This window comes from Polypterus senegalus, chromosome 6 (genome assembly GCF_016835505.1).
Source record: "Polypterus senegalus isolate Bchr_013 chromosome 6, ASM1683550v1, whole genome shotgun sequence".
Taxonomy (NCBI): Eukaryota; Metazoa; Chordata; class Cladistia; order Polypteriformes; family Polypteridae; genus Polypterus; species Polypterus senegalus.
The window spans coordinates 191,738,068-191,750,675 of NC_053159.1; positions in this window are offsets into that span (position 1 = coordinate 191,738,068).

Sequence of the window (12,608 nt, forward strand, 5' to 3'; positions counted from 1 at the left end):
TCCTATCTAAGCAATGGGAGCGTTTCTATTCATTTGGGTGAGTTCTCATCCTCTGTAGCTCCTCTTACTTGTGGGTTCCATCCTTGGACCAATTCTCTTTTTGATATGCATATTACCTTTAGGCTCCATTGTTAACAAGTATGGCATCTTTATGCTGATGACATTCAAATATATTTACCACTAAAATCAAAGAGAGAAAATACAGACCCTCCATACGTGCTTGAATGACATTAAAACCTGGATGGCAATGCATCTTCTTAAACTAAATGATAATACAACTGTGATCATGGTGTCCAAAAGTTAAGAAAGATTGAGTGTCTCTGATGTTGCTCTTGGACCCCTTGCCATATCCAGCTGAGATTTTAAGGTAAAGGCTTTTCTTTCTTTCAGTGATCTTGAAAAGGCCATCTGAGTTTTTGCAACATCTCATTTGGACTACTGCACTTCTTTGTATGTAGGTGTTGATCAGGCCCTGTTATGACACCTACAACAATTCCACAACGTTGCTGTTCACTTATTCAATGGCTCTCACAAGTGTGGCCATATTTTATCAATACTGACGTTGTTTCATTGTCTTCTGGTCCATTTCAGAATTGATTTTAAAATTCTATTTCTTGTTTTCAAATGTTTGAATGGATCAGCCCCATCTTGCTTCTGGGAACTTCTTCACTTGTATGTGCCAACAAGAGCCCTGCAGTCTGCTAGCCAGAGGCTCTTAGTTGTGCCGAGGTCGAGGCTGAAGCAAAGGAGGAATCAGGTGTTTGCAGTGGCTGCTCCTTTTTTTTGGAATGGCTTCCCTTATTATATTAGGTTTGCTGCAACACCGGCCATTTTTAAGTCATCATTAAAGTCTTATTTCTTCTTGCTGGCATTTGACTGTACATGTCTGTACATTCATGATTATCAATATGTATGTGTGGGTGTGGGTTTATCTTTTATGTAATGGTTGGTTATTCTTGTAATTTTATGATGTGTACATACAGTATATTTGAACTGCTTCTTTTTCTCTTTCTTGTACAGCACTTTGGTTCACTTCTGGCTGCTGTTGTAAATATGCTTTAAAAATAAAAATTGCCTTGCCCTGCTTTATAAAAAAATATTTTAATACATAACAGTAAGAAGTGCAGATCTGAGACAATGGACTGGAAAGATAAAGTTGGTTTGCAACATCCATTCATCCATTTTCCAACCTGCTGAATCTGAACACAGGGTCACGGGGTTCTGCTGGAGCCAATCCCAGCCAACACAGGGTACAAGGCAGGAAACAATCCCAGGCAGGGCGCCAACCCACCACAGGGTTTGCAACATTTATTACAAAAAAGTTAAAGAATATTTAAAATATAAAACAAGAATTGTAGGCTGTAACTGAACAATGAGGGCCATGTATGTTTGATACATTTTCTCACGAAACACATTTTCCTTTTCCTCTCACGTTATCTTAAAACAGATGCATGTCTTCCACATGTGAATAAAGGATGATGAAGGGTCTAAGGACATATTCCTTCTCCTCTTCTTCTGGAAACTAAAATAGCAAATCAGATCTCTGAAGGGCCTCCTCAATATCGTCTTTGTCCATTGATACGCGGAAAATGCTGGACTTCCAGTAGTCTGCACGCACCGCTTTTATTCAATAGTGTGTTGACTTTGTGTGCGTCTATTTGATGTATGTTACACTTTGCTGTTTATTTTATTAGAGATAATTTTCTGCAAGTAATGATAAAGCTCGTAACGTTGTTTTACTAACATGTTCAGACAATCCTTTATGTCAAAGTGTGTTCAGTTTAACGTTCAAAACTGTATAAGTACATTCAGAAATGTTGCTTCTTTATTAATACATAAGAGCTTCAAGAAAACAGACTTGGTAATAGTTGTTTAAGTAGTGATTTGTCGGAGTCTGTACAGCGCTAACGTATTTGCTAAGCTTTATTTAGTGCCTTTTGCCAACGACAGCACGTCATAGCGCTCTGTTAATTTCTGCTGCCATCTACTGACCTTTTTGGGCATTACCTGTTTTAGGTTCTCTTAGCCTTTATTTTGTGAGTTATTTTATGTTATTGTATTTGTTCTGTTTCAGAAACCACACATAAATATTTGTCTGCAACTAAACATTTAGCTCTACAAAGCCATTGCAACAATTCCTTCCTTTGCAATGTTCAGCAGTTAATTGAGATCTTTCTCCATTAATTCTGGTCTGCTTCATCCTTCTTATCGGGGATTAGGATTTTGTGCCACAGACACACAGCAGTTTGACGCACGCACTGTTTAACAGTTATTTTAAAGCTTATAGCTTTTTCCTCCACATTTTACAAGGAATGTAAGAAAAGGAAAGTAAAAAAAAATATTGTACAGTATATTCGGAATTTGTTATACAATATTAACATATTAACATTACTGCTTTTGATCACAGATTCTACAAGTCTTCAATGTTTCTTACCATACACTATTATTAACACAGCACACAATGCATTTCAAATATTTTAAGGCCTTTAAGAGTTGTACTAGTACTCTAGTTTGTCAAATGATGTAAAACAGGCTGTTAGTCTTTTTGGGCTTTAACTCCTACTGGTTAACAATTAACAGTCGGCATCTGAGACAAGCATTAAGTCTTTTTATACATTTTATTCACGATACAATAGGCATTGTAAGCCAACATCAACAAAATATAATTCATCCTTCTTATGAAAGTTTATAAAATGATGTGTCTGATTCTGCTCATCAGTGCCCTGTGCTGGCTGTTGGAGAAGGGAGGCTAACGTTTCTTCTACAAGTAAAAATCTGAAGCCTGCGTGAACGTCGTGCTATGGAATACCGAGACATTTGTTCATTTCAGATGTAGTGCAAGTCTTTACTGATCTTCTGTCTTCTCATTAATGGCTTAATAAAGCCTAAACCTGAAAACAGAGGAAATAATATTTACCTAAGGAAATGTTAAAAAAAAGAACCAAAAGAATAAGCACAAAAAATGACCCTGTTGTTATGTCGCGTGATACTTAATTTCATAAATACACATAAAATAAACTTTTTCGGTAGTAGTGCGGATTATCCGACCACTCACTTCTTTATTGCATTAACCATAACTCACTAGTATGCACCACATATCAATTGCTTGGTGCCACCTACTGGTTACTATCGGCATTGTGAAATCTGTAGTTTAATTCAATACATAACATATCTTCTCCCTGCTAAGATTGATTGTCAATAACACAAAGATTTTTTTTTTTTGGTGATTTAGTGATCCTCACAGGATCACGTCTGACAGTCTCTGTTACCAGAGTATGCTGCGTGTGTCGTGAATCAGTGGACTTGGGTGTTTTTGGAGGTATATCTATCTCTGGAACTTGATCATTCTTGTCATGGTGAGATGTACTAGGGTGATGTGTGGTACTACTATCACTCTGGGGTAGTAACACCGGGGGGTCCACAGGATGGTTCACTGCAGCTTGCTGAAGCTCTGGATCGGGACGTGTCAGCATCTGGTCCACATGGCATTTCTGTACCTCTTGTAGTCCCATATTTATCTTGTACTAGCAAAATACCCGCGCTTCGCAGCGGCGAAGTACTGCATAAAAATTTTTATTAAGAAGAAAATAAAACCTTTTTAAACTGAGGGCTAATATGCCAATAATTATTTGTTAAGGATCTCTTTGTATACCACATTGTGAGTTCGGCCCTCCGATTGTAATATGACCAAGCTGTGCGCTGAGCTTACTCTTGAGCATGAGTTTAAAGGTTTGTTTCAATTACGACAGTATTTGTAGGACTTGTGCTGAAGAGACATTAGGCATCTGTCAAGCGTTGTAAGTATACAACCGGTTTCATCGATAACTTCACATCCAGCTTTTGAGAGTTTAAACATTCATAAACATCAAAGTGTCCACTACTAAAATCGTCACCTGTGAAGCTAAGATGTTTAAGAGGCATAGGCGGTTATCGAAAGGTGTAAACTATTTGGCCATTTCGGTACACTTGAAAGCGACAACTGAACAATTCAGCGGCAGCCATCAACTCACATGCAGAACCATATGTGAAGGGCTTAAGCATTTCACTCTTCTAGTGCTCCTGTGTAGTCTAATTATCTCCTGTACCGTCATCAGTCCACACCTTGAACCTGTCCCAGTCATTCAATACATAAGACACAATGTTCCTCCGGATATCAAGAGTGAGCCTGATATGGCCGTGTGTTTTGTTACGGGAAAATGGTTCCAGGGATATGAACATAAGTCGGCAAAGAATCAGAGAGAAGAGGTCCAATACTTCTATTTTATTTACTTAATCAACTATAATAATCAAACACCTATAATGCAGACATACAAAACAAAACAATACTTACATACATATAAAAAGACATAGAGCCATCATCCCAGACCAGTAGACTGAGGGGGCCCGCTTGTCAGTCTTGTCAAAGGACCGACCCATTTTGCCTTTCATTTACTGGGCGGTGCGCGCTGTCCCCACGGTTGAGCCTCTAAAGAAACTGAGGGCGAAACCTTCCCTTATATACTAATTGAGCGTCCTTGCCCAAAGCTGCTTACATGCAAGCAGTGTATACAGAAGTGATTGGTTTCAGCACACACACCTTTCCACGGGACGCGGTGTTGTTTTGCCTTTGGTCCTGATGATGACGACACCTGGTACCAAACGGCACACAAAAATAAGAATTGCGTAGTGAAGCCCCTTGAAGTGAAAAACAAGTCAGCATGCCCCTTTATCCTGACGGAGACGGCGTCTGGTACCAAAAGGCACACAAAAATAGTGAAGCCCCTCGAAGTGAAAAACAAGTCAGCATAACCCTCTGGCCATATTCCCAGTACTTTTCCTTCTTGAAGCTGGTTTTTGCGCTGAGCGACCAATGCCCATCTGCTCTCTTGATCCCCCCCTCTCTTTAGAAAAATCCTTCCATTACACAAAGAGATTTCCCTCTTTTCATTTCTTTTCTCTGTCCTGATAGCTTTTGGTTTTGTTCCTACACATGTTCTTAGTGTGGCCTTTTTTCCATACTGGTGGCAGTCACGGTCTTTATACCAGCAGTCATTATCAGTATGATTCAATTTCATGGCATGGCATTTGTCACAGTTTTTAGAAAGCACCGCATTCACTTTAAAGGAAGCACTTAACTGCTGCACGTCGCGCGCTGCCGTCTCCGCTGAAACTGCGTAATCAACTGCTTTCTGAAACGTGAGATCTTTCTCAGTCAACAGGCGCTTCTGAACAGTTTCACACTTTAGTCCACACACAAACCTGTCTCGTAGTGCGTCTTCCGAATATGAACCGAACTCACAACATGTTCCGAAAGACTTTTCAGCACCGCTACGTACTGTGCTATCGTTTCCCCTTCCCCTGATTATGCTTCTGGAACCGGTAACTCTCCGCTGTCACGAGTGGTTTCGGGGCGAAATGGGCTTGTTAAACTTCTGCAACACGGTGATACTCCATCTCCCCTGGCTTCGTAGGCGCTACCAAACTGCGTAGTAGTCCGGAAGTTTTATGTCCCATTACACTAAACAACACAGGCAATTTCATCGCGGTCGTAATGTCATTAGCCAGTATGTAATGTTCAAAACGTTCAATATACGTCGTCCATTGCTCACCAGCGCCCTCGAAGGGATCCATCCATCCGATTACTCCAGCCATGTCGTCTGCACCTCGCACTCCACGTTAGACTCAGCGGCAGAAAAGAATCTCCTTTAAACAGTCTAAACCAGCTCACTAGCTAGCCACTACACAGCGCGGTCGGTCCTTCTCGTTGACACAACTCGTCGCCAATTTATGTTATGTTGCGTGATAGTTAATTTCATAAATACACACAAAACAAACTTTGTCCGTAGTAGTGCGGAGTATCCGACCACTCACTTCTTTATTGCATTAACCACAACTCACTCTATTATGCACCACATATCAATTGCTTGGTGCCACCTACTGGTTACTATCGGCATTGCGAAACATGTAGTTTAATACAATACATATCACCTGTCCTGGCTGTCCACTATTCCTGTACCTTCTAATTTGTTGTTTGATTCTTGGCCTTCATTTAGAAAGGCGTTTACTCGCTGAGTCCGATGTGAGCAGTTACTTCAGTGATTTCAAAAAGAAGGACTAAGTTTAGAATGGTAAGCATTTTGAGTATTTGTCTTTGACTTACAATATGGCTAAGTATATTTGCCATATTACCACAGAACTAAGTTAAAGTTATTACAGGAAATTTAAATTTCATTTACCCCTTGGGGCTGGAGTTCTCAAGCTATATTTTATACATACATATATATATATATATATATAAATATATATATATATATATATATATATATATATATATATATATATATATATACATACACACACGCACACTAGCAATTTCTGAAAGCCAGGACTGAGCAGTGTCAAGTTGTTAAAAGGAGTTTAATGTTACAAAAATATTTATACAGACCATTATAAACATTAATTTCAAACATCTGGATTTTAAAAGGTAGGCAATTCTGGAACTTCAAAACCACTAGGGACAGTATGCTAAAATAAATTAAAAAAATACAAATATAATAAAATCAACATAACAAAAATATCCAACACAAATTGTAGAAGGTGACAAAAATGGGAAACCAACAACCAGATGTAATCCTCCCTCTACAAATACTACAATGAAAGAAGAGAGGACTAAAGTTGAGACACAACTCATTAAATTTAAAGGGGGCCTCGAGGATGAAATACAGAGACACCACAAAATGGTTCTTTGGAAACCTGAACACAACATTAAATACAGACATACAAAAAAAAGATAGTTACAATATGAAATGGTCACATCATCAACATGGGAAGTCCACAGTCATGGCTATTCATCTGACTTGGAAGGCCCTAATATAAGGGGTAAAAAAAATAATCAAATACAAATATTAAATACTGACAGTAAACTGTGGACAATGACTTTTAAACAAAAGCAGCAATGGGAATTGCTGACACACCCTGTGTTACATCTGTAAATAGTAAAACCTTCCAACCAACGGAAAATGCAGGATTAGCTCAGCTTTTTAAACTGTATTTAAAAAAGTTCCAGTTCAGAAATCTAAACGTCAGTATTGTTACACAAAGTGGCCTTCATGACTCAGGATGCTGAGGTCTCTTTGCTTTTTACAAAGAAGGCGCTTGGATTCATTTTGATATTTAATTAATATAATCAAAGTTGGTTTTATATTCTCTGCTTTTATGAAGAAATGTGACTGTGGAAATCAAGACAAAAATAATATGTAATACTAATTTGGCAGAAAGCGCTATCGTGCTTTTATAAATAGCTAACTTAACTACAGAGCAATCAAGTTAAATAAGATATTTAACAAACGTTAATGACGACGATAAACATAAATACCTATCATATTGTACACTAACATTGGAGATTCTCCACATAATATTTCATAAATAAGTGAAAAAGTTAATATAGATGAAATAATATGACAAATATTAAAAAGAAATAATATGAGGTAAAAAAATTTAATCAAAACGATAGGCTTAAAAATAGGATATGTCAGTAATGAGGATAAACAGAAAACACTTGGATTTGCTATACAGTATATATTCGTACATCTCATTAGTTTTGTTTAATGGATCTAAAGTCTCTTTAAATATACTGAGCTTTTTATTCTTTGAGTCCATACCTGGTTCTGTTGTGCCATTGTTCCGTGTTTTCAGCTCCTTTTCTTTTTCGAATTGTAAAAACTGTACAGCAGCTCTTCTCCATCTCTATCTACGGACTGTGAAAGGCAGGAGGCGGTAAATGCCGAGTCTTCGACCTGCAGCCGGACACTTCTCACTGTGGCGGATAGAGGATGATTTCCGCAGGGTGGGACTGGACCGCGGCACTGCCGGAAGGGGGCATTGGGTTTGGGCTGCCAACCGGGATCCCGAGTTGTTTGTCTTGTAGTGGCTGCGACAACGCACTGTACCAGTGGATGCTCCCCGACTTGACTTGAATTGTGCACAGCCTCATTTGTTAACACACGTATGAAGATTCCTTACTAAAGATTTGTGTTTTATTTTTTATTTTTGTCATTCTGATGGCCCCTTCTGTCTCTTAAAGTCTTTTCAGTAATAATCGCTCGATCGAGGTGACACTCTTTCTTCATCTTTATTTTTAATTTAGAATAAACATTTAAGCCAATCTAATATTTTTAAACATCTGAAGAAAATGACAATACATATTCTACACTGAATTGTGCTATATATTAATTGCCTTATATAGAACCACTGTAGTTTTTGTCACTTATTATTATAAACAATGGACCATCAAAGGAAAAAATATAAATGCTAATTAGAACACAATTTATTTATATAGCACCCTGCCCAAAATTCAAAAAGAACAACAGGACCGATATAACATTGGCTACAAATAATATCTTCACTAAATAAAGATAAATACAGGATATACAAAACATTCAAACAGAATAAAAGACAATAATGCAGACTAAAATACAACATATAATACCAGAAACAAATCTTGAACAAATAACATAAATTGTGATAAAAATTCAAACCCTGAGTACCTGGACAGACAGAGGAGGTAAACTGAAAGAAGGGGCCAAATGTCAGGTCAGTTTAATGTTCTCCTAAACAAATGAATGGAGTCAGCTGATGTCATTCATTTAGGGAGGTCAGTCAACAGTCAGGGCGCTATATACAGCTGAAGGCCCTGCTGTCACCCACAGAGTGCAGGTTAGTGGGGGCACAGAATGAGAGGACCTCAGTGGGCAGGTCAAGAACAGAATTTGATATTCAGTCCTGTAAGACACAGGGAGCAGTGAAGTAGTAGTGGCTTACAATAATCAATGCTGGATGTGATAACAGCAAGGGACAAGATTCTCAGCAATAGAAAAGGAGAGGAAAGAGCAAACATAAGGAATGTGACACAGGTGGAAGTTACTTAATGTGGTATACATGGTGAAATAAGAAAAGGAGGAATCAAAGTGACACCGAGATTCTTTGTAGTAAAAGAAGGTCTGCTGAGATCATCAACCAGAATGGCTGAAGGAGGAGTTTGTTTTCTTAAGTTACACTTTATTGCCACTTTGCAGGAGTTCAGTTTTGTTGCAGTCTCATTTTAAAGAGTTTTGCTCTGTTCAGGTTTTAATTTAATTTCACTGAGGCAAGTTGTGAGCTGAGAAAGATTTGCTGAAGTGTCACTTTTAACACTGAAACAGATATAAACATCATCTGCATGATAATCTGGTCCAAATCTATGAATAACTTGCTCAAGGGCAAGACAAGAGATAGAGAATAGCAGAAGATGTCATCTCATTAACAAAGGGAAGTCAGATGGAGGAACTCCTGTGAGAAATTAAGGCGTGAGGCTCGCCCTGGACATGACATAAGCTGCATGACCACAACGCCATATGCAATAACTTTTACTTTTACACAAACTGGGACAGCAGCTCCTCAAGAGGAAGATAACAATGCTTAGCACAATAAGGACAAATAAGCCACAGCTCCTATTGCAACTGCTGGCCACACAGAATAGGCCAGTGAAGACCTTCACGTTTGTCTAAACAAATGACACATCTTTGGAGCACAATGTGATCTGCACAGGGATAGGAGATTCCATGGCTAGAAATGATAATGGACTATAATGCTACAAAAAAAGAAATGAAGAATTTAGACAAAACATTACGCTGGATGCTGGCCACAGACAATTTTTTCAACATATTGAACATTTTAGAAAAAAATACTTTTGTCATCTCAACAACCTTGAACCGAGACTGGAACAGGGAGAAGGCGAGGAGCAGGTAATCACTAGTGACACCTCACATGCTACTGGGGCGACAAGTGCCAAAGACCCCAACATGCACAGCCATTGTGTCGATTCAATAGTCCAATCCACAGGAAAACCAATGATGGCACTCATAGTGTGTATGCATAGTGAGTGTGTTTGTGTGTCTCACTGAGTGAACTGTACAGTTATTACAGTATTGTGTAGAAAATGAAAATGTTCAGTTCTGCTTGATAAACAAATAGAATGTGATCTGAGGGTAAAGAGTAAATAGGTTATTTACATTGCTTGTTAAAATAAAGTGACCATCTGATTTAAAAAAAAGTCCCTCAATAGTACATACGTAGAAAAAATGTAATCATAAGTTGAGATTCACCACAATTATTTTTCATGCTTCACAAAGAAAAATTATAATGCGATGTTTGCAAACTACTGTATTTGTGAAGTGTGAGGAGATTTCCAAAACTATCATTGATTGTATTTCAGTAATTTGTGTAGTGACTTACAAAACCACAATATTACATTAAAATTTACTGCTCAAAAAATTAAAGGACCCCTTTTTAATGAGAATATAGCATCAAGTCAATGACACTTGTGGTCTATTGATCTGCTCAGTTAAGTAGCAGAGGGGCTTGTTCATCAGTTTCAGCTGCTTTGGTGCACTAGAGGGGTCACAATGAGACGACCCCCAAAACAAGAATGAATGGTTTAACAGGTGGAGGCCACTGACATTTTTCCCTCCTCATCTGTTTTGTCACTCATTTTGCATTTGGCTACAGTCCGTGTCACTACTGAGGCCATACCTGGACCCTACAGAGGTTGGTGGCACAGGCAGTCCAACTTCTCCAGGATGGCACATCAATATGTGGCATTGCCAAAAGGTTTGCTGTGTCTCCCTGCACAGTCTCCAGGGCATTGAAGAGATTCCAAGAGACAGGCAGTTACTCTAGGAGGGCCGGGCAGGGCCTGAGAAGGTCCTTAACCTATCAGCAGGTCTGGAGGAACAGGATGAGCACTGCCAAAACATACAAAATGACCTCCAGCAGGCAGGCCACTGGTGTGAATGTCTCTGACCTCTGACAAAAAGAAACAGACTTCATGAGGGTGGCCTGAGGGCCCAACATCCTTTAGTGGGCCCTGTGGAGCTTGATTGGCATTTGCCATAGAATACCAGAATTGGCAGGTCCACCACTGGTGGGCACCCAGTGCTTTTCACAGATGAGAGCAGGTTCACCCTGAGCACAGATGGCAGACATGAAATGGTCTGGAGAAGCCGTGGAGAACGTTATGTTGCCTGTAACATCGTTCAGCATGACTGGTTTGGTGGTGGGTCAGTGATGGTCTGGGGAGGCATATCCATTGAGGGACGCACAGACCTCTACAGGCTGACAACGGCACCTTGACTGCCATTAGGTATCAGGATGAAATCCTTGTCATGTCCAGGGCAACTCTCATGCCTTAATTTATAACATAATAATTATCTTTATTTTATAATAATATAATCTTATATCACAGCTCCAGCTGATTCATAACTCAACTGCAAGAGTCCTGACACAAACCAACAACAGCGAGCACATCCCAGCCATCCTGCTGCACCTTCATGGCCCCCTGTGTCTTACAGGACTGTATATCAAATTCTGTTCTTGACCTGCCCACTAAGGTCCTCTCATTCTGTGCCCCTCACTAACCTGCACTCTGTGGGTGACAGCAGGGCCTTCAGCTGTATATAGCTCCCCGACTGTGGACTGACCTCCCAAAATTGTAGCATTTATTATATGTTATATTTTAGTCTGGATTATTTTCTTTTATTCTATTTGAATGTTTCGTATATCCTGTATTTATCTTTATTTAGTGAAGATATTATTTGTAGCCAATGTTATATAGGTCCTGTTGTTCTTTCTGAATTTTGGACAGGGTGCTATATAAATAAATTATGCTCTTATTAGTAACTTTATTTTTTATCTTTTGATGGCCCATCGTTTATAATAATAAGTGACGAAAACTAGAGCAGTATGGAGGACTATTTCAGACAAAATTAAATAAATAAATAAATGTGGAAATAAATAAAAGTACTGTGAAATGTAAGCATAAATAAATAAATGGGTCATGAAATGAGATACAAAATTAGGGACAAAATTAAATAAATAAGAAACAAAATTTTATTTTGCAAAACAGAACATCGCTGTATAGTGACTGCTGGTACTAATGCACCTCAGTCTCTGTGTTTTGTGATGATTCACACTCTGAGGCTTTCTTGTCTAAAATTAAAAAGCAGTGTTAGTTACTGGAGAGAATAAGCAAGCATACAGTACAGTATTCAAGGCAGCAAAATATTACAGATCAAGTAATAAATATGGGGAGGCTTTGCAGGAATTGTACACAAATCACTGCTGAAACTGAAAGCCTCGGTAGTCTTACCTGTAGAAATAACAAATCTAACATGAACTGCACACCATCTTGAACTGGAAATCTTTAAAGCAGAAGAAAAGAGCATTCAGTTGTGTCTCAGAATTTGGGTACACTGGCATCTGTTCAGCCATATGGAAGGCTGGTTACCACCAGGAATCCTGTAGGGTCAAGAAAAAACATACAGTGAAGGGGCATTGTACTTCTAACTGCTGCAATAAGAAAAGTTATTTCTAAGGAGCAAGCCTTCTCCATTATATTCAGTTAAATGTGTTTGTGTGTGTGTGTGTACTCCTCCTAAACCAACAGCTTAAATGATAAGCTAATGACAATAGCAGTTGCCCAGCCTGTCATTGTGCCATATCAAACACACACCACACTTCTCTGATGGCTTTGGACATCCTAAATTTTGAAATTGCCTGTTTTCTGCCATAGATTTTTTTTCTACCAAACAAGG